Genomic DNA, 24283 nt, shown 5'->3' on the forward strand with positions numbered 1-24283 from the left:
AGGTTCATGAATGGGTAACTGGCCTCATGGGCGCCGGGAACACATCAGCGAAGGTCTTCCTTGTTTGGGGACTAACAAAGCATAGAGGCCACCTGGTCCTGATAATTATTAAACAGCCTCTATTAACTAGAAAGCCCTTGAGGACAGAGAAGTGATTGACTACACAGTACAGTCCTGGGTCAGATCAGCGGAAGGACGAGCCCAGGATGGCATCAGTTACGCTGACAGCCTTACATGACGGGGAGGCAGGGCTGGGGAAGGTGCGGGCTTGAGCCCTGCAGGTGCCCCAGAGAAAGGGATGCGGGCTGGGCAGTGGGGCAGGCCTTGCACCTTGAGCGGGGCAGGGGCGTGGCCCTAAGAAGTGACCTGACACTTGTTCGTAGGGGCCCCTCTGTGCAGGGTGGACACACCTGTCTCCAGGGTCACGTCCTGCTTCTTTGGGGCCCGACCTCTGCGTGACCTCTGCAGGCCAGCCTGAACAGGAGCCTCAGGCAGGACACATCCTCAGGGTCCGGGGAGGACCCCCAGGAAGCCTTGGAGGTCAGTTCTGGGCGGGGAGGGGTAAGGGTTCAACTCCCCCAGCCACCGTGAGGAGGGTGAGCAGGGCAGGCGGCGTCCACACATGGAGGGGGCGGTGTTATCAGTTTACCTGAGAAAACACACTTTCAGGTCCCCCGTGCGTTACGGAAAAATCCTGTTTCTAACATGCGGGTTTGCAGGTAGCTGGAAGTGCTCCGGCCTTACTCTGTGGCTGTGCCCGTGCTCCAGCAGCTCCCGAGGACTGACTGCAGTGCCGTTTGCTTCACCTGGCAGGTCGCAGCCTTGGGGCGAGAGGCAGCGGGCCACGGCCCCGGTGTCCAGGGCTGCAGTCAGGCAGTGCACGGCCACCGGCCCCATGGGGCTGTTCACAGTGCGATGAAAAATCCAAACGGATTCTGTCCTGTGCTACTGGGGATGAGCCCTGGGTCTGCCTCTGGACCGTCCCTGTGTGGGGTAGTTCACGCCCTCATTTACACTCCATGGTCCCCACGATGTCACCTGGGGTCCCAGGAATCACCTGGGCAAGCAGACAGTGTCTCTTGGCAGAAATGGAAATTCCCTGAGGTGTCAAATGGTTGATGTGACAATTTCTTTTTCAGTTGTGATTAAAATATATGTAATATAAAATTCACCATTTACAATTAAATTGAACAACTCAGTGGCATTTATCACATTCACAATGTTGAGCCAGCACCAACTCCCTCTGGTTCCAAAACATTCTCATCCCCCCAAAAGGAGACCCCTCCCCCTCCCCTAGCCCTTGGCACCACTAACCCACTTCCTGTCTCTGTGGATTTGCCTGTTCTGGACATTTCATATAAATGGAATCATACAGTTTGTGCTTGTTCTTGGCTGAATGTTTGTGTCCCTCCAAAATTCACATGTTGCAATCCTCACCCCCAAGGTGATGGTATTAGGAGGTGGTACCTTTGGGAGATAAATAGGTCATGAGGGTGGAGCCCCTATTATGGGATTAGTGTCCTTATAAAAGAGACCCCAGAGAGCTCCCTCACATCTTCTCCATGTGAGGACACAGGGAGAAGATGCCATATACAACCAAGAAGAGAGCCTCACCAGAACCTGACCATGGTGGCACCCTGATCTTAGACTTCTGTCCTCCAGAACTGTAGGAAATACATTTCTGTTGTTCAAGCCACCAGCCTGGTATTTTTCTATGGCAGCCCAAGCAGACTAAGACAGTGTCCTTCTGTGTCCGGCTTCCCTCAATGAGCATCGTGTTTTCAAGGTTCATCAACACTGTAGCGAGTGTCAGTGCTTCACTCCTTTTCATGGCTGAGTAATATTCTATTGTGTGGATGGACCACATTGTGTGTATCTGTTCTGTTTACCTGTTGATGGTCATTTGGGTGGTTTCCACATCTTGGCTGTTGTGAATCATGCTGCTATGAACATGCGTGTACAATGTTTGTGTGGACATGTGTTTTCCTTTCTCTTGGGTTTATACATAGGAGTGGAATTGCTGGGTCTTGTAGTGACTCCGTGTTTGACATTTTGAGGAACTGCCAGATTGTTTTCCAAAATGGTGGCACCACTTCACATTCCCACCAGTGGTGTGTCAAGGTTCCCTTGTTATTGTCTGTCTTTCCGATTCTAGCACCTTGGTGGGAATGAAATGCTATGTCATGGGTGTTCTGTCAGCCCATCAGACCCTCACCCCTTTTATACCACGTACTTTGTAACGCTCCCCTCACTTTCTGAAATCAGATGCAGAGATAACATAATCTCTCTACACATATAATTTAAGTATAACTATGTATATGTGTGTATGCAGCTATAGTTACAATAGAGAGGAGAATTAAAGATAAATACATTTTAATGAAATAATACATAATTTAATAGGTGAGTGCTTGGCTTCAACTACACTAATTAATCAAATGTTTGCTTAAATTTTTCTTCAATTTAGATTTAAGAAAAGGCAGATAACATTCAACTCGATTCAAACTTTATATTTAATTTTATATTTTTTTAATGAGGACAAATTGGCATCATTTTATATAGTTCGAATTACTGTGGTGACGGCAATCCTGGTGCATTTACTGGCAATTCAGAAACTCTGAGCCACTTTACCAGGAGATTCAATTTTCCAAAATGTCAGAGAATTCTTGGTAAAGTTCTGAATAACTGTGAGAACAAGCTTTCCTAGAATCACATCATTGTTCTATTCCTGCAAAATTTAGCATTTCTTAAAGCCATACAGAAATAACGTGTGTGAAGTAGAACAGAGTTAGATTCTCAGCTCAGAAAATCACGAGCAGGTCCTTCCCAGGAAGGGCGGGCAGGCACAGGGCAGCCCTTCCTGCAGGAGGCCTGGTGGCTCAGGGCACACCCACAATGTGCCCGAGAACCCCAACCTTTGTGTTGACCACAAACGCACAACTCCACGTGTGCCTGGGAGAACCCAGCTGAGAGCAGAGGTTCCCAAACAGGGGCATGTGCCCCGCTGTCCAGGGCGCAGGAGAGTGCATGGTTTAGAAGGAGTCACTTTGCAGCTGCCCCTGAAACTGGCCTGCCTGGAGCCCCTGCGTGCAGAACAGCTCACATGCAGAGGGACCCTGGTGCACTCCCCTCTTCCTGGGACATTAACTCCTTAAGGCCCCATAAACGCAAGACGTCATAACTTGGCTACCATAATAAATACAACACACAGGGCTGCTTAAACAACAGACATTTACTTCTCACAGTCCTGGAGGCTGGAAGTTCCCGAGCAAGGTGTCAGCAGGGCTGGTTCCTGCTGAGGCCTCTCTCCTTGGTGTGTAGACGGCCGTCTTCTCCCTGTGTCCTCATATGGTCATCCCTCTGTGTGTGTCTGTGTCCTAATCTTCTCTTCCTATAAGGGCACCAGTCACGTTGGAGTATAGCACACCCTAGTGGCTTCATTTTACTTTAATCACTTCTTTAAAGACCTCGTCTCCAAACACAGTCCCATCCTGAGGTCCTGGGGGTCAGGACTCAACATGTGAATTTTGAGGACACAATTCAGCCCACAGCAGGCACATGCCTGTAACACAAGACTGCCTGCCTTTCCCGGCCCAGGGACGTTTGTGTTAAGGGTGAGGACAGGAGATGGGGCAGGTGGCCTCACCAGGCAGCAGGAAATCAGCTGTGGGTGGAGCCAGGACAGTTCTGCACTCGCGCCTCGTCCATCCTCCTACCACATGAGAACCACTGCCCCCAAGTGGGAGTCCACGAGGACAAGGTGTCCGCAGCACTGGAGAGAGGGGGTGAACATAAAAATGTGTCACTTTTTAAATACAAGCAGTTCTTTGCAGCTTTTCTCTACGTGAAAGGAAAGACCCCCGGGAGAGTCAGGACAGGATGGGTTGTCACGCTGTCCGGGGCTGGGGTTGCGCCCTGGAGCAAGCGCTCTGTGACCTCTTCCCAGTGAGCGTGCTGTCCTGGAGCGGCCAGAGCTGCTTCTGTTTACTCCGTGTGTGGCTGGTCCTCATCAAACCGTAGAAAATGTCTATAACTCTATACTAATAGAGTATCTATCTGTACACTGTTCTATGAATACAGTGTATTCTACCTGCTGACCTGATCTGCCCTGCCCCACCCCCAGTAAATCCCTTTCTACTGCCTTGAAGTTTGACCATGATAAAGTCACTGAAGGCATTTTTTAATCTTTATGTCTTCTTAGTTATTTATTCTGAAGCTGAAAACCGAAGTTTGATACCTGCCCCCCTACACACACACACACACACACACTCGCATGTACATTTCCAGAAAACGCAAAGTAGTCTGTACTGACAGAAAGCAGATCCGAGTTTGCCTGGATTGGAGAGAGCGGGAGGAAAGTTCTAGGGATGAGTGTATTGATGAAACAAAAATTCATATTTTAAGGCAAGGCAAGACAAATTTAAAACATAAGCTTTTACTCTGCCCTTCGGTCTCCTCCCTCCCCCCTAGTGTGCATGTGCATCTGCATTACGTGTTCACCCGACCTCCCCAATATCTGCTCAGCCACAGAAATCAATTTTTCTCCTTCTGGCAACAGCCGTGTAACTCCTTAGAAGATAACATTCCTTTCCTCATGCTGGAAGGGGTCATGATGACCCACCACTCACCTTGTACGTGCAGACGTCTTTGGTGGACTTCATGGACAAGGCCACTATATCATTTCCCTTAAAGACGATGATTGGTGCAGAACAGACTGGTCAGATGACCTGGGGAGATACTGGGCTGCATCTCAAAGAAGTTCTTAGTTTAAATAATTACTTATGACCTTAATAATGTCACTAGCTATATTACTTGTATTCTGCCTGTGTTACAAGATTTTTGTTTTTTGCATTACCAAATGTGTGACTGAGCCTCCGCTAAAAATAATGATGACTAGGTGACCTAAAACAATTGTCAAATACATAAGGTCAGTGGTTGTAATAGTGTAACTCTAGGTATGGGAAGAAGCCACAAGAGGGAACCATTTCCTGGACCATAACAGACTACAAGGACAGGCGACCCAGAGACTTTGGGCTACTGTTAACAGGGCCTAGTCCAGTAACAGCACACTGAGTGGCCTATCAAGGAAATCCTCGCCTGACATGGGAATGAGCATTCCTAGCACCATAGGATAAATTGGTCATGAACTGCCTCCTGAACCTTGGTCAAAATTAAGACCAGGGCTTTCCTGGTGGCGCAGTGGTTGAGAGTCTGCCTGCCAATGCAGGGGACACGGGTTCGAGCCCTGGTCTGGGAAGATCCCACATGCCGCGGAGCAACTAGGCCCGTGAGCCACAGCTACTGAGCCTGCGCATCTGGAGCCTGTGCTCTGCAACAAGAGAGGCCGCGATAGTGAGAGGCCCGCGCACCGCGATGAAGAGTGGCCCCCACTTGCCGCAACTAGAGAAAGCCCTCGCACAGAAACGAAGACCCAATACAGCCAAAAATAATAAATAAATAAATTAAATAAAATTAAATTTAAAATTTAAAAAAAAAAACATTAAGACCAAAAGGGAGGGGACTGTAACATAAAGAATGTTGCCCACCATCCAGTTCTACAAGAAATAAGTCATCAGCCACCACAGTCGCTGACTCACAGGACACCCTGAAAGGATTTCAGGGTGAAGATCAGGATGAGGCACTACGTGCTCTGGGAAAACTGGCAGAACTGGCCCTCAGAGAGCTCGATATTTTCAGGAGAAAATTTTTATGAACCTGGATTCTGGCCTCTTCCCACACTTAGAAAAGCACTAAAACCATTAAGGTATCTGTTCCTCCTGAATAGCATGACCTCCTACCAAGCTATGTGCTTGTTTGCACGTACCCCTTTGTCAAATTCACCTATATACTGGCCTCCCCCCTCACCTCTTTAGAACAGTCCTCAGAGTTTTCTGAAAAACTGTGTCCCGGGTTATAATCCCCAGGTCGACACAAATGAAATTTTCCATTACTTTCTTAGATTGACCATTGATTAATTTTTCATTGAGAGCATAATCATTATCTTGATGGGGTACACATGTTTCAAAACCTATCAAATTGTACACTTTGAACGTGTGCATTTGTCGTATGTCGATTACACCTTGATAAAGCTGTTAAAATACCCCAGAGTTTTAGGTAATAATGCATCATTCCATGTTCAGTGGCTTAATGAGAAGCGGTGTTTTGATCTCTCTTATTTTTGTGACTTAAATAGGAACCGTGTTCACCCCAGCTCCATCTTATTCCGATCTCGGCCAGGCTGCTTTCAGGGATGCATCCTGCAGTTGGCCTCTCACCGGTTTGCTGAGCCTCCTCTCAACGCAAACACACACATTTTTCTTGCAGTGAACACTGAAATGAGTCTTGACTATCAGAGAATCCAACCAGGCTGGTGGGCCAAGCAGGGAGGATGGACACGCCAATGATCTTCCACAAGCAGAATAAGCTAAACATGCAGATTTGAAGAAAATGCACTTAAAGCACATCCTGCAGTAAGAGCCCTTTATAAAATATACTCTTTTATAAAGAGTAAGGGCTCTTTGTAAAATATCACATGCACAAAGGCAGAATAAGAAGGACAGTGTTGCAACTTTCCTGGGCAATCAGGTTAAGCAAGACTTTCTCAGTGAAAGAGTAGCTGATCATATCGACAGTTGCTCAGTTGCTAAGCCTGGTGAAACCTTTGTCCTGCTTCCCAGACACTGAAAAGAGATTCTCAGAAATCCTCTTGAAAGTTTCCCATGGTTTGCTTTCACCAAGATTGAGAGAAAAGCTAATCACATTGTCAGCTGATAGGTTACCAAACCTTTTGTATAATATTTGGGTATGTAATTGGGAAGGAATTGAAAGAATAAGTGACATTTTTAAAACAAAACTCCCACTCTTATCTGAACAAGGTGTCTCAGTGCTAATATCTAAAAAATACAAAGTAGGAATAGATCCAGTTATTGAATCTTTTCTCTTCCTAGCAATTAGTCATGGTCATCCTCGAATACATATAAAAAATAAAAGGGAAAAGTTACATTCATTCTATTAAAATATATGTTTCAAATAAGTATCTTTGTTTAATAATTATACAAATGTGTAATCATATATATACTGTTTTAATGAGTTGGAACTACTTATAACTAATAATAATTCGAAAAAATGTAACCCTTAGAACTCTATGGTCATAGTAAATACAACAAAAATTTAATTATCTATTAATAAGCATAGATATGCTGGGTAATCAATGAGACTTTTAGGCATCAAAGTCCATTCCATTGGAATAACATTCTCTGAGTGACGTGAAATGAAAAGACAATTTCCAATAAAAAAAGAACAGGAAGTTGGTCTGAGATGCTACGTCCTGTGTGATTCCAACCCAATGACATGTTGGGGAGGGCAGATTACAGAGACAGTAAGAGGGTGGTGTTGCCAGGGGCTGGGGGCATCAAACAGGCAGAGCAGAGAGGATATTCAGGGCAGAGAAATACTCTGTATGATACTATAATTGTGGATACATGACATTATGCATTTGTCTATATAGATATAGATATATATGTTGATGTATACATACACACATATGTAAAATAACCCAATAATCAATAGCCATACATATGTCCCAATAATACATAGCCCAGCAGAAAACTGGGCCAGTCATGAACAGCATTTCACAGGAGGGCAAACTGAATGGGCCAATCGACAGTGGTGAGATGGTCCTCGGCACGTGCCTTGTCCTATGTGATCTGAGGTCCCACATGGCTCTCCTTTCACGCACCATGTTGGGGGAAGATGAACCAGAATGTCTGGCCCTGTGTGTCTGACATGCCCCTGCTGGCCTCCCTGGATATGGGGCTCCCGGTGGGGGAAAGCACAGCCCCTCAAGTCCTTCTCTTTGGTCTCAGGTGCAGGGACCACCTCTCTGCGGCCCAGATGCCTTGGCGCAGAGCAGCCACTGGCGGGGGTCACCCCCACTGAAGCAGCAGAAGAGGAAGGTCACCGTCACCACGGAGGTGACCCTCTTCAAGAACTACTTGCCCAGGGAAAGGGGAAGCTAGGACGAAGTGAGAGAGTGGCATGGACATATACACACTACCAAATGTAGAATAGATAGCTAGTGGGATGCAGCCGCATAGCACATGGAGATCAGCTCTGTGCTTTGTGACCACCTAGAGAGGTGGGATAGGGAGGGTGGGAGGGAGACGCAAGAGGGAGGGGATATGGGGATATATGTATATGTATAGCTGATTCACTTTGCTGTACGGCAGAAACTAACACAACTTTGTAAAGCATTTATACTCCAATAAAGATGTGGAAAAAAAAAAAAGGTACTTGCCCAGGGGAAGTACCCTGTGCAGGTGCAGCCACTGAGGGGGTGTAGTTGGGGACATGGGAGCTGCTGGGGCACGTGGTGGGGGACGGACACGGGGGGGAGGGGGAGCGACGCTCCACACCGGGCAGGGTCGGCGGCTCGAGCCCGTGGCAGCACTGCAGCCCTGTGGTGCCCTGCCCGCTCAGATGCCACGTGCACCTGATCACGTGTGTGCACCACTGGCCTGTCACATGCACCTGATCTCTCACACATGTATGCTAACTGCTGACCCATCACATGTGTCCGATGTCACACACACACAGATGTGCTCACCTGCTCACTGCAGGCCCGTCACATACACCTCATCACACACCCGCTCACTGCTGCCTGTCGCCCCCAGTCCACGTGGGTCGAGTCCTCTAAGGAGCTCGGGGTCGCCCTGCTGGACCTCATCAGCCGGTCCAGTGCTGCAGCTGCGAAGGGGAGCCTCACACGGGGGCTTCCTGGTGTCCTTCACACTCGGGTCATGAGCTGCACTCTCCTGCCCAGTCAGTTTCCAAGAGACCAGGCAGACTCAGACCTCTTCGAGGGGCTGGCTTAGGTAAGGGGCTGGCTTGTTTTCTGGGCAACATTACCTGTTACCTCAGAGTGAAGGGGAATTGTGTACCCCCCAGGGAAAGAGACATCCATGTCCTGACCTCAGGGCCTCAGGACACGACCTCATTTGGAAGTAGGGCCTGGTCGTGTAAGTAGGTAAGACAGGGGCCTCAGGGTGGCCCCAGTGCTGTGTAACTACATCCTTATAAGATGAGCAGAGACACAGACACAGAGGGCAAGCCACATGAAGATGAAGGCAGAGATGGGAGAGATGCAGCCACAAGCCCAGGGATGCCTGGAGCCCCCAGAAGCTGGAAGAGGCAGGAAGGACCCTCCCCTGGAGCCTCAGTACTTTCCAACTAGCCAGTTACCATGAGTGCCTGAACTGAAGGCAGCACCGTGGCCCGTGACCATTCTGTCTTGCCCACATGGCACCCTGGCGAGCAGCTCTCACAGGACTCTGACCAGCGGGTTGGTTATGAGACCGTAGGACGCTGGTCCTGTAAACAGGCAGGCCCATCTCACCCTTCCTCCTGGGCTCTGGTCACACAGGGCAACTGTGCACCGTGTGGGGCTGGGCTTTCAGCCTCTGCACAGGACCTCTTGGTGTTGGTTCAAAGTTCAGCTTACACCCCAAGGATGACGGAAGGTGAAATTCTCATCAGCCCTGTGCAGCACAGTCAGGGAGTCACAATTAATTATAGAGTTAAAAGCAGAGAGGCTAAGGGTGACTCAGCCATGGAAAAGGAGTGAAGCACTGACACAGGCTACGATGTGGATGAACCTCGAAAACAGGATGCTCAGTGAGACAAGCCAGACACAGAAAGGCAATTAGTGGATTCCACTTACATGAGACATCCGGAACAGGCACGCCCACAGAGACAGGAAGTGGACTGGGGATGCCGGGGCTGTGGGAAATGAGGGGTGGCCTCTAAAGAGTGGGGTTTTGGGGAGATGATGGAAATGTTGTCAAATGGAATGTGCTGGTGGCTCCACAACCCTGTGAATACGCAAAACACCACCAAGCTTTATACTTAAAATGGGTGAATTGTGTGGTATGCAAGTTAAATCTCAATAAAGATGTTACCAAAAGTGAAAACCTGGAGGCCTCCAGGCCCACCTCCAGAATCTGACAGCAGAGGTGCGGGCTCGGACAGGACCTGCGTGTCTGAAAGCCCCGTTGCGTCCAACCAGGAGGTCTGAGGGCGCCTCGAGAAATTCTCCCTGTGGCATCAGAAGCGTGGGGCGCTACTGTGCTAGGCCTCAGGCAGAGAGGCTGGATTCCTTTCCCTTGCTGTCCTCTCTTAGGGACTGTGGCATTGTCTCCGTAGAAGGAGGTGGGTCAGCTTGAAGCCTGGTTCCCTCTTCTGCACGTATCTTCTTTCTCTCCCAGCGATGGTGCCGGCCGAGGTGTGCCAGAGCCGTCAAGGCAAAAGCATCGTGCACAGGATAACTGAGGACTTTGACCAGGTGCCGTGGGCTCCTCAGAGGCAGTGACTGAGGTCCCAGAGCCTCCTTCTGAGTGTCGTGGCCCCGGTGCCCCTCTCATGGGAGTTGTTGTCAGGCTTGATGGTTGAAGCAGCCATAGTATCGAGATTTCACTGATAGAAACTATTCCTTTGTTTCCCTGGGAGAAGCAGGTCTCCTTCTACTTTATTCGGGACACTCCTTTTATAATAAAAATGATAAGCTATGAGTACATATCAAGGATTAAGTTATATACATGTAAAGAATAATCTTAAAGATCAAGAAACAGAACATGACGAGTGGACACCCAGGAGTGCCCTTCCCTCGTCACAGTGTCCTCCCCCCCGTGAGGTAGCTGTCCTCCTGATTTTGTGCCAGCAATCTTGTCCTCATAGTTTACGCCCAGGCACGCATCCCTAAATAACGCAGCCCAGCTTTGCCCAGTTCCAAAGTCTGTAAGTGGGTGTACCGTGCAGGCTGCTTTATTGCTATTGATGGCTCAGCATTGTGTCCATGAGATTCTTTCATCTTGTGAATACAGTTTTTAAATAATTTTTATAATTTTACTAACTTTAAACAAAAACGTACTCCACTGCTGTGGAATATTCCTTCACAGGAGCGTGCATGGTTCACTTCTGCATCCGCTTGTGATGCCCTTCAGCTTGGTTTCAGGTTTGGCTCCTGTGGCTGCAGAGTCCACGTCCGTGTGTCCTGGTGCAGGGCTGGTGGGTCTGCGTTCAACGGGGAGGAGCATTGTGGGTCTGTGTGCACGGACTTCGCTATCTGAGGCCCGATTGTTTCAGAAGGGGTTGCACCCCCCGCTGGGTACCAGGCTTTCCATTGCTCCACATCCTGCTGATATTTGATACTGTGTCTTTCATGTCTGCCAGTCTGGTAGGTTTATGCACGGTTTTTTCTTATGGTTTTAATACTTGGGTTATTAGTGAAGTCGTGCATCTTGTTGCATTCATGGACTATTTTTTTAAATTAATTAATTGATTTATATTTTTAATTTTTTTGGCTGCGTTGGGTCTTCGTTGCTGCGCACGGGCTTTCTCTAGTTGCAGCGAGCAGGGGCTACTCTTCGTTGCGGCGCGCGGGCTTCTCATTGCGGTGGCTTGTCTTGCTGCGGGGCACAGGCTCTAGGTGCGTGGGCTTCAGTAGCTGTGGCACGCGGGCTCCAGAGCACAGGCTCCGTAGTTGTGGCACACGGGCTTAGTTGCTCTGCGGCACGTGGGAGAAGTGGCCTTTTGTAGGAGATGTCCTGTGTGTCCCAGCGGCCCACTCTCCCCTGGTCACTAGAACTATATGCTCTAGGTGGACCCCCTATGTGGGCTGCTTGGGCTCTTCTGCTGCGGTGGGCTGACTACTGTGGGTGGTCTGGTAGGCTTGGCTGCCCCCAGACTGCTTGTTTGCCAGGCTCTGCCTTGTATGGAGGCTGTCTGTGCTGCTTGGTGAGACTAGATCATGAGGCAGCTGGCTGCACAACTCTGGGGGACACCAAATCTGGTGCTGGTTCACTTATGGGTAGAATTGCAGTCCAGGTGATATCAGGGCTAGTGCCCCACCCCTGGTCCTGGGGCTATGCTGGCTACTGGGAGGAAGAGACAGGTTCTGCGTTCTGGCTGCAGGGCCCAGGAGCCACAGAGTTGGTGCTGGATCAATGTTTCTGACACAGCTATGTGCAGGGTCTGGGGTATCCGAAATCTTGTGTTGGCATCCTGATGGGCAGGGTCAGGACCCAGCTGAGTCCATGGCTGCTTCTGGCCTGCAATTAAGTGGCCTGGTCACACAGGCTGCTGGGCTGTGGTATTCCTGGAACTGGTGTGTGCCTGTTGGTGTATGAGGCTGATCCCACTGCTAGAGCAGGTTTGCTGTTGGGTAGGTCCAAGCTCCATCCACTCCCTGTGCGGTTGTCACCTGCCGATGGTGAGGCTGACTCCAAGGCCAGAGCAGGGTCACTTGTCAGAGGGGCCAGGGACTCTGGGGCTGGTGCCTGTCCACTGAGGTGTGGAGGCTGGTCCTGGGGCTTTTGGTGGCTGGGCCCATGTCCAGGGGCAGCTGTGCACTGAGAGGATCTGAAGGCAGCCTGTTGGCTGGTGGGTGGGGCTGTGCCCCTGCTCAGTTAGTTGCTTGGCCTGCAGCATCCTAGCACTTGTGTCTGTAGTCTGGTGGAAATGGGTGGGGCTCGGTCCTGAGGCTGATAAGCTAGAGGGAGGATTCTGAAATTATGCTTGCTGGTACCAGCGTCCACGAGGTAGAAGGAGCTCCCCCGAATGGCTGCTCCAGTGTCTGTGTCCCTGAGGGTGTGCTACTGCCTCTCCAGGAGACCCTCCAAGATCAGGAGGTAGGTGTGACCCGGGATCCTTTCAAATGACTGCTTCTGTTCTGATTCCCAGAACATGTTGATTTTGAGGGCATCCTTTAAGAGTGGAATCTCTCTTTCCCACAATCCTCTGGCTCTCTGGAAAATAAGCACTACTGGTCTTCAAAGCTCAACTTTCTAGGGACTCTTCTTCCCAGCACAGGATCCCTGGGCTTGGGAGCCTGATGTTGGGTTCATACCCTTTGCTACCTGGAGCATCTCTGAAATTGTAATTATTCTCCCATTTGTGGGCCACCCACCTGGTGGTATGGGTCTTGACTAGACTGAGATTTTGCCCTTCTTTCCTGTCTTCTTGTGGTGCCTTCTTTTTTATTTTTATTTATTTATTTTTTGTGGTGCCTTATGTCTTTAGCTGTAAAAGATCTTTTATGGTAGGTCCCGGCCTTTTTCATCAATTGCTGTTCTGTAAACAGTTGTGACTTTGGTGTGCCCATGAGAGGCATCAAGCTCTGGGTCTTTCTATGCCACCATCTTGGACAATCTCTCCACTTCATTCTTAAATCATATTATTTAATTTTTCTTAGTATCCTATTTGATTTGTGACAGTTTGAAATTTATTATCACTCATATTTACTTCACCTGTTTTAAAAAATTGGAGAGTGTGTTCATTCATTTTGAAATGAGGGTAGTGACCTGTGAATGTCCATACCCCAAAAATCAAGGTTAGGACAAAAGCCTTTTCTACCTGTGTTACCCTCAAACTCTGCACCCCACCCTAGCCTGGGGATTAACCTCTTGCACCCATGCTCACCCTCTGTTTTTGGACTATTAACCATCATCGCATCTGTATGTGTGTTGACAAAGTGAGTTATAGTCTTTCCAGGGTTGGTTTTTTTTTTTTTTTTTTTTTTGCTTTAGTGAACAGTCCTACTATGAATGTACATTTACTGGTCTGCTGAAGTTCATATATAAACCTGTCAACACATTACCAGAATTGGAATTGCTTGTGTATACACTTCGATAAATTTTAGACACAATGGTAGAACAGAAGTAAATTGTATTTCAAATCCCAAAATATTCTCAAACCATGAAAACCCTTCCCTTTTTAATATATTTGTGTGTGGTTTATCTTTATGCCCATACTATATTCCCCAGAGATGGGTGTTATATTTCTTGCTAAAACATTTACTCTATTGTTCAAAGTCAGGCTTTTAGTTGTTTTAGTATGATCATGTTTCCATGAACTCGCAAATACAAGATCTTCTCTCACACTGCCTTTTACTCCCTGCTCTTTTATATTGCCATTCTAATTCTCAGTCCTGGTCTTTCTTTATGTTCTTCATCAACCTGGAGAGATTATACTATTTTCTCCCCTATTCAAGACCAATAGCATAGAACACCCAGAAATAAACCCTGATATATGGTCAAATGATTTTTGACAAGTTGCTAAGACCTTTCAAAGTAGAAAGGATAGTCTATTCAACAAATGGTGTTGAGAAGTCTTGTGGTCAACATGCAAAAGAAGGAAGATGGACCCTTACCTAACACCATATACAAAAATTAATGAACATGTATTAATGAAAATTAATGAAATGTAAGAAACTAAATATAAGACCTAATAAAATAAAAAGTCTTAGAAGATGACACAGGACAAGAGCTTCATGACAGTGGATTTGGCAGTGTTTTCCTCAATGTGAAACGAAGGAAGAACAAAGCACAGTTAACAAAAAAATAAACAATTTGCAGTATATATTTTTTTTAATGTGTATCAAAGAAATGTAAACAGAATAAAAGGGCAACCCACAAGATGGGAGAAAATATTTGAAAACCATATATCTGACAAGAGATTTCTATTCAGCAAATACAGAGAACTCCTACAACTCAACAAAAAGCAAACACCCTGATTCAAAAATGGATAAAAGACTTAAAAGATGGTTCTTCAAAAAAAGATATGCAAATGACTAAGCACTTGAATAGATGCTCCATATCACTAAATGCATGTTTATATATTTGTGTGCATGCATACACACACACAAGCACACACACACATACACACACAAGCAGAAAACAAGTATTGGTGGGGATGTGAAGAAATTGGAACCATTGTGCTATGTCAGTGGGAATGCAGAATGATACAGCTGCTTTGCAAAATAGTATGGCAATTTTTCAGGTATTGAAAAATAGAAATACTACATGATCCAGTAATTTTACTATGAGGTATACCCAAAGGTATTGAAATCAGGGTCTTAAAGAAATATTTGTACTCCAATGTTTATAGCAGTAATAATCACAGTAGCTAAAATATGAAAGCAACCTAAGTGTTCATCCACTAGTTCCTGGATAAGCAAAGTGTGGTATACCCATATAATACAATATTATTCAGTGTTAAGAAGGAAAAGATCTAGGAATATGCTACAACATGGATGAATCTTGAGGAAATTTAGCTACCAAAAATGCCACTTTTGTGACTTTTAGTGAGTCATAACAATACTACTTATTTCAGTTATATGGCATACTTAGTGTAGTCAAAATTATAGAAATTGAGAGGGTAATGATGCTTTTCAGGTGGTTACGGAACAAAAAGGAAAGTTATGTTTAAAGGACATAGAGTTACAGTTTTAAAAGATAGAAAAGAGTTAGAGAGATAAATGGTGATGTTGGCTGCCCAGTAATGTGAATGTATTTAATATCACTGAACAACAGTACTTTATAATAATTAACGTTATATTTTATGTTATTTGATTTTACCAACATAAAAAATTGGGAAAGAATGTAATATCAGGAAAGGGAGTGGACCTGGGATAGAGCAGAGAGTACTCAGAAGGGTGAGACATTGCATATGTTGAAGAAGAAGAGCTGAGAGTCTTCATTGGCCAGAAGAGACTTTATAAAAAAAAATATTACTCTGAGGGTGTATTAAATAGATATCTATGGGTGTACTGCTATCTCCCATGGGTTATCTTAAAGAGTCTTTAATAAAGTCCATAAGGCTTGCTGAGGTTTTTTTAAAAACTAGATTCCCTGTGAGATAATTAGAGGGGGGTACTTAAGTCTATGTCCAGGTTGACAGATTTTGCAGGGAAGATGAACTTGAGAACAGTGGAGGTCCTGAGATTGTAAGTACATGGAAATTAGAAAAAAATAATAAAGGGAATTAGGAAAACTTTAGATTTCTAAGGTCATGGATTACTGAGTCAGACCTGAGATTTCTAAGGAGTTATATACGCAGTTGATATTTGGATTACTTGTTGATAAAGTGGAACAACTAGAGTTCTTCCCAAGTGTAGGTAAGATATAATGAGAGGATGGAGGTGGAAAGTAGGGAGGCCCAGAGAGAAGTGGGAAGGTCATATTGGGCCAAGATGGTGGTAATATCCAGCAGAACAGATGGTAGGACAGACGATGGATTCATCTTTTTTATTTCGGCTCCCCACCTCATCCTTAATAATTCTTTGGGAATATTTCATTGCTCTGTGATGCAGGTACAGAATTCGAGTGAGGAGACTACACCCTCAGTGTCCAGCTGTCTGAGTCCTCAGTGTGCTTCAAATGATGGAGAACTATTGCTTTTTTATGAAAAGAGTTAGTACCTCATAGGTAAGATTAAGCTGGAGCTTATGCAATATTGATTCCATTTTACATATACTGTTGGAATGGAGGTTCCTCCTTCTCTTTTTTTGACCATCATGAAATGAATCTATATTTATCAATATTTGGGTATATCAGATAAATACATTAGGTAAGGGAATCCTATATATTGCTCCCTGCATAGTTTGCCTCTTTCTTGTTTCTCTTTTACCTTTACTAAATTTGCACAGGGAGATACCTTGAAATGTTCTAAGCAGGAGAGATTAGAACATCATATTTCTAGAGAGGTTGGTTGGACAGAGCAGGGGTCCCAGTGAGAATCAAAGCTTCTGTTTCTACTTGGAAGTGTACCTGTATAGGGTAAATGGCTCCAGGAAACATCCTAGAATGTTCCAACGTCCCTGCAGGAGATCATTAAGAGAGGCAGGACCTGGTACCAGATCAGTGTACTACGACATGTGGGTCAGTCATCTGATGTGAGATTCTCAGAGCCAGTCCTATATGTTAGGGATTACTGCAGAGTGATGCAGAACCTGTGGAAGCCTTTGATTACATGTTAAAGATGAAACTCTGATTTCAGGGAGAATTTTCTTATCTGACTGAATGTCATCCTTCTGTGGGTATGAGAGTCTGTGCTTTTCTTCTCTTGATGACCACTGACTGAAAATCTTTAGTGGATCATGTCTAGACAGCGTTCTTTATTTAATTTCTTAAAGAAGAAAACATAGAAAACATTTTTATCCACTTTCAATTGAGGATCAAGGGGAATGACATCAGTAAAAACGTCAGAGTAGGGAACTCTGGCTTGCATCCATCCCCAGAAACATAGGTGGTAAAACCTGTCAGAAATGATCTTATCAGCACATGTAAGTTTTCTTTTCTTTTCGCCATGTAGATGTATCTTTCACTGAAACTTTACTTAGTACAGGATGTGGAGAATAAAAGAGGAAGTAGAAACTGTGTTTCCTGATGAGAGAATCACTAAGTCACATTAGCAGTGCTGGGCTATGTCTTACTGACCATGACCGTAATTAAAAAAAACAAACACTTTTTTTTTTTTGTAAGTCAGTTCTGACATTTCATAGTTAAAGACAAAGTAACAGATACAGACTTAGATTTGCTAGAATTGAGTATAATTTTGATCGTACCTTTGTTGAATATATGAGCATGACCTGCTACAAAACTTCATTATACTTATTTCCACAACGGACAAATTCCATTTTTCCATTCCTGTTATGTTGCATGTAAGGAATGCATAGGTCATTAACCCCAGCTGGTCACAGGTAAGCTCTGCTGCATGGATTACTGCATGTTTTCCTGCTGGAAGACCCTACATTCTCGAGTATCATGCCTGCAGAGCATCTGGGCTCTTGTTTTTTTTGGATAAAGGTTAGATAATCACCTAATTTTATGAAAAATATATAAATTGAATTTGCATATTCTTCAGTTTTTTATTTATCCATTCTCTTTCAAGTCTTAAGTGCAAATATTAAAGTGATTTCCGAGAGGGTGGTAAATAAGACAGCAACGCTTATGCTCCAAAATCAGCAATAAATCATAATACAATTGTAAGTGCATTATTGTGTGATTAATATATAGATACTTATGTAAATGCAGTTTTAGTAATGCTTTGTGGAGAGCTTCAGAATCTAGGTATTAAAAAAAAAGGAGTTCTTGAAACATTCAGGGAATTATAGCCAAGTCTTTGTGTCTATAATTATCAATCTGAAATGATGCATTTTCCCAGAAATAAACTAGGCATAAAATTGTAGGAAAAAGCTACATGAAATGAAACAGCATGTGAGATGACCATACAAGTAAAAGAATATTCTCAGAGAATAATGAACAGTGTGGAGTTTAGCAGAAAGGTAATACAGATTCAGAGAGTAAATCTTTGGAGAGCCTAATTATGGGCTCCTCATATTTCATCTTTGGAGAGATGGTAGTCATTTGAAATAGGATGTTATAAGGTGACGTTAACATACTTAAATACTTTCATTTAGAAATGGCCACTTAGAACCAGAATAAATGAGAGAGAACACAAAATTATGTTTTTGTTGATTTTTAAAGGCCTCAGGTGAGTATTGATCATGTAAAAATACATGATGTCTTGAGTAAAGCTGCATGGAATTTGAGATCTGTAAAAAGGCATTTCTTTTCTGTAATGCTTGCATGCTAACTGGGCATTTTTGCAAGAAAGAGATTTCAGGATGCAAATCTCATGCCTCTAAGGTGGGAAGTCAGTTCATGGCAGAACATTCTATTAAACTTGAGAGAGTTTAACAGAATGGAGGGAAGAGGCCGCAAATCCATTTTTAATAAAGTTAGTGGTGTATAGTATACCGAATGAGCAAAATGGCTATTTCTGAACTTTAAGAAAAAAATAATATAGTTTTTCTGCATTTATATTATGACGCTGATATAAAATATCAAAAATTCTTTATTTTGAAAAACAATGTAATCAATTTGACATAATTTATATATTGAACCTGTGGTACACACACACACACAAAAAAACTTACATTAAAAATTTTTTTTGCATTTAAAAAATATTTTCAAGTATAGCTGATTTACAATGTTGTGTTTTTTTTATACATCTTTATAGGAGTATAATTGCTTTATAACATTGTGTTAGTTTCTGCTGTACAACAAAGTGAATCAGCTATATGTATACATATATTTTCCTTATCCCCTCCCTCTTGAGCCTCCCTACCATCCTCCCTATCCCACCCCTCTAGGTCGTCACAAAGCACCAAGCTGATCTCCCTGTGCTATGCGGCTGCTTCCCACTAGCTATTCTACATTTGGTAGTATATATATGTCAATGCTACTCTCTCACTACGTCCCAGCTTCCCCTTCCCCACTGTGTCCTCAAGTCCGTTCTCTACATCTGCGTCTTTATTCCTGCCCTGTCACTAGGTTCGTCAGTACCATTTTTCTACATTCCATACATATGCGTTAGCAGATGGTATTTGTTTTTCTCTTTCTGACTTACTTCACTCTGTATGACAGACTCTAGGTCCATCCACCTCACTACAAATAACTCAATTTCGTTTCTTTCTATGGCTGAGTAATATTCCATTGTATATATGTGCCACATCTTCTTTTTCCCATTCATCTGTCAATGGACACTTAGGTTGCTTCCATGTCCTGGTTATTGTAAATAGAGCTGCAATGAAAAGTGTGGTACATGACTCTTTTTGAATTATGGTTTTCTCAGGGTATATGCCCAGTAGTGGGATTGCTGGGTCATATGGTAGTTCTATTTTTAGTTTTTAAGGCACCTCCATACTGTTTTCCATAATGGCTGTATCAATTTACATTCCCACCAACAGTGCAGGAGGGTTCCCTTTTCTCCACACCCTCTCCAGCATTTATTAATTGTAGGTTTTTTAAATGATGGCCATTCTGACCAGTGTGAAGTGGTACCTCATTGTAATTTGGATTTGCATTTCTCTAATAATTAGCAATGATGTGCATCTTTTCATGTGCCTATTGGTTATCTGTATGTCTTCTCTGGAGAAATGTTTATTTAGGTCTTCTACCCATTTTTCCATTGAGTTATTTGTTATTTTGTTATTGATTTGTATGAGCTGTTTGTATATTTTGGAAATTAAGCCCTTGTCAGTCTCATCATTTGCTAATTTTCTCCCAGTCCATAGGTTGTATTTTCATTTGATTATGGTTTCCTTTGCTGTGCAAAAGCTTATAAGTTTGATTAGGTCCTGTTTCTTTTTTGCTTTTACAGTAAGTCCCCTACATATGAACAAGTTCTGTTCCGAGAGCGCATTTTTAAGTCCAATTTATCTATAAGTCCAACAAAGTTAGCCTAGGTACCCAACTTACATAATTGGCTATATAGTACTGTACCGTAATAGGTTTATAATACTTTTCACACAAACAATAAATTTAAAAAAAACACAAAAAATAAAGAAAACATTTTTAATCTTCCAATACAGGACCTTGAAAAGTACAGTAGTACAGTACAACCGCTGGGATACTGGGGCTGGCATCAAGTGAACAGGCAAGAAGAGTTACTGACTGGAGGAGAGAGAGGAGGTGGGAGATGGTAGAGGTGAAGGATCATCAGCAATAGGAGACGGAGGGCAAGCTGCAATTTCACTCTCATCTGACGTTGATGGCACAGGTTCTGGTTCCTTGCTGGATTCAATTCTATCTACCCTCTTGAAAAAATGATCCAGTGATGTCTGAGTAGTAGCTCTTTTTTGCTCATAATAGATAATTCCACATGCCGCAGAGCAACTAAGCCTGTGCGTCTCAACTACTGAGCCTGTGCTCTAGAGCCCGCGAGCCACGACTACTGAAGCCTGCGCGCCTAGAGCCCGTGCTCCGCAACAAGAGAAGTCACTGCAATGAGAAGCCCGCGCACCGCAACGAAGAGTAGCCCCCGCTCACAGCAATTAGAGAAAGCTCGCGTGCAGCAACAAAGACCCAACGCAGCCAAAAACAAATAAACAAAAATAAATAAATTTGTAAAAAAAAGATGAAAGAAATTGGGATAATAATACTAATTACAATAATGACAAACTGTTCTAAGCTTAAAGACTCCTTTATCTAAGATGCATATCATATGCTAATTGTTTTATTGTTTTTAAATACATGGAATGTATTCTCCTTTCTAATTTAATTCTTTTATTTTACCTGTATATTGTGAAAAAATTTAGTTGCACATAATATAAAAAAATTACACTTTAATAGGAGATATTAATCCATTTACATATACTATAGTACTGAAAATACTTAGGTTTAGATTTACCATGTTATTGTGTGCTTTTTTATTTATTTATTTTTCAAAGATTTAATTTAATTTATTTTTGGTTGCATTGGGTCTTCTTTGCTGTGTGTGGGCTTTCTCTAGTTGTGGCAAGCGGGGGCTACTCTTCGTTGCGGTGCACGGGCTTCTTCTTGCAGTGGCTTCTCTTGTTGTGGCGCAAGGACTCTAGGTGCACAAGCTTCAGTAGTTGCGGCACGCAGGCTCAGCAGTTGAGGCACACAGGCTTAGTTGCTCCGCAGCATGTGGGATCTTCCCAGACCAGGGATTGAACCCGTGTCCCCTGCAATGGCAGGCAGATTCTTATCCACTGTGCCATCAGGGAAGTCCAGTGTGCTCTTTTTTAAACCTAGTCTGTTTTCATAATTTCTATCTTAACTATTCTGTATTAATTTAAAAAAATAATACTCTTCTCCCCCTCCTCTTTGAGGACTATATATGAAGAAGTATATCTTATTTATTACTCTCAAATTTTCAGCTTACTTTTAAAAAGTGATCGCAATGTCGAGTATTGAATACCTTTCACTTCCACCTTGAAAAACATGGATATTAAAATGCTAATATAATTACCTTCCCTGGTCTATATTTTTTACTTTTTGTTATGTATAAAAAACAACTAAAAACATGTGCGGTTTATAAGGAAATAACAAATTTCAGAAAATTCAGAATCTGAATACACTCTATACATAACTTCTAGATAAAGACACAGAAAATTGCTAGACACTCAGAGGCCCCCTGTTTCCCATTCTAGTGACTCCCCTTAAGGTTTACTACTGTTCTGGTATCTAACAAAAAGATCACTTCACCTGTATTTTGTATTTTATATAAATGTTATGACACAGTATAACCACTTTTGGATTGGGCTTTTTTATTCCTTACGTTGTTTGTGAATACACCGATATGGTTGCCTGTTGTGATCATGCACTGCCACTGTTGCATATGATTCCATAGTGTAAACATTTAACTATTAATTAATTTATTCCAATCTATATTACAATATGAGTGATTTTCAGTTTGTGTCTATTGAGAATAGCACTGGTATATAAATTCTAGAACTTGTGCTTTGGTGGTATGTGTATAAATTATTGTTCAGTATATATGTAGTAGTAAAATTTTCGAGTCATAGTTTTCATGTGTGTATCTTTTTAGATACTTGTAAATATCTTCAAAACATTTGTATGAATTTTCATCCTCAGCAGCAGTGAATGAGATTCAAGGATTATACACATTCTTGTCAAACTTGATAGTACCTGTCACTTTCATTTGAGCTTTCTGGTTGGTGAGTGATAATTCCAGGTATTGGTTTCGTTGCATTTCATTGATTACTAAGAAGCCAAGCATCTTTTGATATGTTTACTTAACATTCTGTACTCTCTTTTTTGGAATATCTTTTGGTATATTTTCCCCATTTTTGCTATTGCCTTATCTTCTTATTGAAGGACTTCTTATTTAGGAGTTTTTTATATATGCTTGATATGAGTTCTTCTCTGTCTCTCCTTCTCTGTTTTCAGATGATTGTCAGTTAACGTTAATAACATCTAATTTGTTATTTTCCTCTTTATTTATTTAGTCTTATTCCTATTTATTTAGTCTTCTTATCTGTAGCAGAACACATTATTTATTTAAAACACAGAGATATTTTCATTTCTTCAATAAATCTAATTATTTAACTTTAAAGTTTCCAAACAAAATAAATATGTTGTATCATAGTGAAAATTCATTTTTTCTATGACAGCTAAAAGATAACATTTATTCAGAAAATGCTGTTTTCAGCTTTCTTTTCAGTTGCTCCTACCTCTCATTGATTCACAGAGGTAAACATCACTTCGTCCACAGATCTGGCTTTTCTCTGACGTCTCATGGTCATTCTCACCAATTCTTCTTGCCTCCTGAAATCTTTAGCAATCCCATTATTCCGCAAAAGCAAAAACCTTCCTTGGGCCTTTTTCCTCAGAAGATTGATTATTTCCACATTTTAAATGGGAGATTGCAGTAGGTTACAAGAAAATTCCACAAGGGTCTCATTTTTTTTTCACATCTTGTATCAGCCTCTGCTTGCACTCTCTGTTCAAAGATTTTTGTACAACACAATGATAGAAGATGCCAGTTGTTTCTCTCCTTGCGGCAGAAGACACATTAATTACCTGACAAATAAAGACAGTGTCTTGCTCGGTTCAAATGTTGGACAGGATTGCTTGCATTCCAATTTAAAAGTTTCAGGGGACTGAAGCTTAAGATTCCTAGGCTTTAATCCATGCCTACACCCTGCACAACATCCAAATGCACTACTTTACATCACCCCATGAGACTTTTCTGTGCAAGTGGAACGGATAAAAATATAAAACTATTGCTGTCTGATGTTGAGCAGCTTTTCCTGTGCATTAATGGCGAGTGTAATCTACCTCTTAAAATCCGGTTTGTGCAATTCTGCCTTGTTTTCAAGTCCTTTTCGATTACTTACCCCAAGACATTTTTCAACAATAGGTGTCATTTACAACCCTGCAGGGTTTGTGAATTGCAGTGCCCCTGAGCACCAGTTTTCAACTTGTTCTTTTGGGAACAGGCTACAAAGCGGCAGGATTGCTTCGAGTCCCATTCTGGTTACCGGGGCAACCTGAGCCTTTGGGAAAATCCTCTTCCAGACTGGAAATTAGATGGCCTGTGTCTGTGCAAACACCTAGGGCTTGTGTCTCGTTTGTAGCCCCCCCTTCCCCTTTATCCCCTGGACAAATTCCAAGCTGTGCAAAACGAGCTGTTGAGGGTGCTGCCTTCCCCAGGTGGGGGTCTCTAAGGAAAGAGGCTGGAGGGGGGCCCACCAGCATGAGATGTGGACATGAGGGAACTTTTCCAAACTCTTCCTGTCCAGACAGTCTACCGTCTGCTGGGTGTCCCAGGCATGTTTAGCTGTAGCTTGGCTCCCCTGCCCCGGGAGATTTCGGCACCTGGAGTGGGGAGCAGGCAGCTCATCTCCAATGGGGCTGCATTAGCTGGCACATCCTCACCAGGTCCCTCAGCGCCACGAGTGTGCAGCCTTAGGACCCAAGCCTGCTCTGGATCTACATGATGTGACACCAGGTTGGGTCACCGCCCCTGAAAGAATTTACTAAGAATTTCTCTCTCTCTCTCTTTTCGTAATTTATCTTTCTTCTCATTGTGGAGTATGGCTGATTTACAATGTTATGTTCCATTCTGGTGTACATCCACTTGATTCACGTACAGAGAGACATCTATATATTCTTTTTCA

The 24283-nt window shown here is 43.5% G+C and overlaps 1 long non-coding RNA gene across 1 annotated transcript in view; it reads right to left on the reverse strand.

The window, feature by feature from the left end:
* Positions 1 to 3211: 3211 nt before the first annotated feature.
* The window catches only part of LOC309632398, a 103909-nt gene continuing 82837 nt past the window's right edge, over positions 3212 to 24283 (reverse strand). Inside the window, exon 2 of the long non-coding RNA XR_014246885.1 lies at positions 3212 to 3769. This is a non-coding gene — a long non-coding RNA (uncharacterized lncRNA). The remainder of the gene's footprint in view (positions 3770 to 24283) is intronic.

Source organism: Balaenoptera borealis (assembly GCF_965194805.1).
Source record: "Balaenoptera borealis genome assembly, chromosome: 7".
Classification (NCBI taxonomy): Eukaryota; Metazoa; Chordata; class Mammalia; order Artiodactyla; family Balaenopteridae; genus Balaenoptera; species Balaenoptera borealis.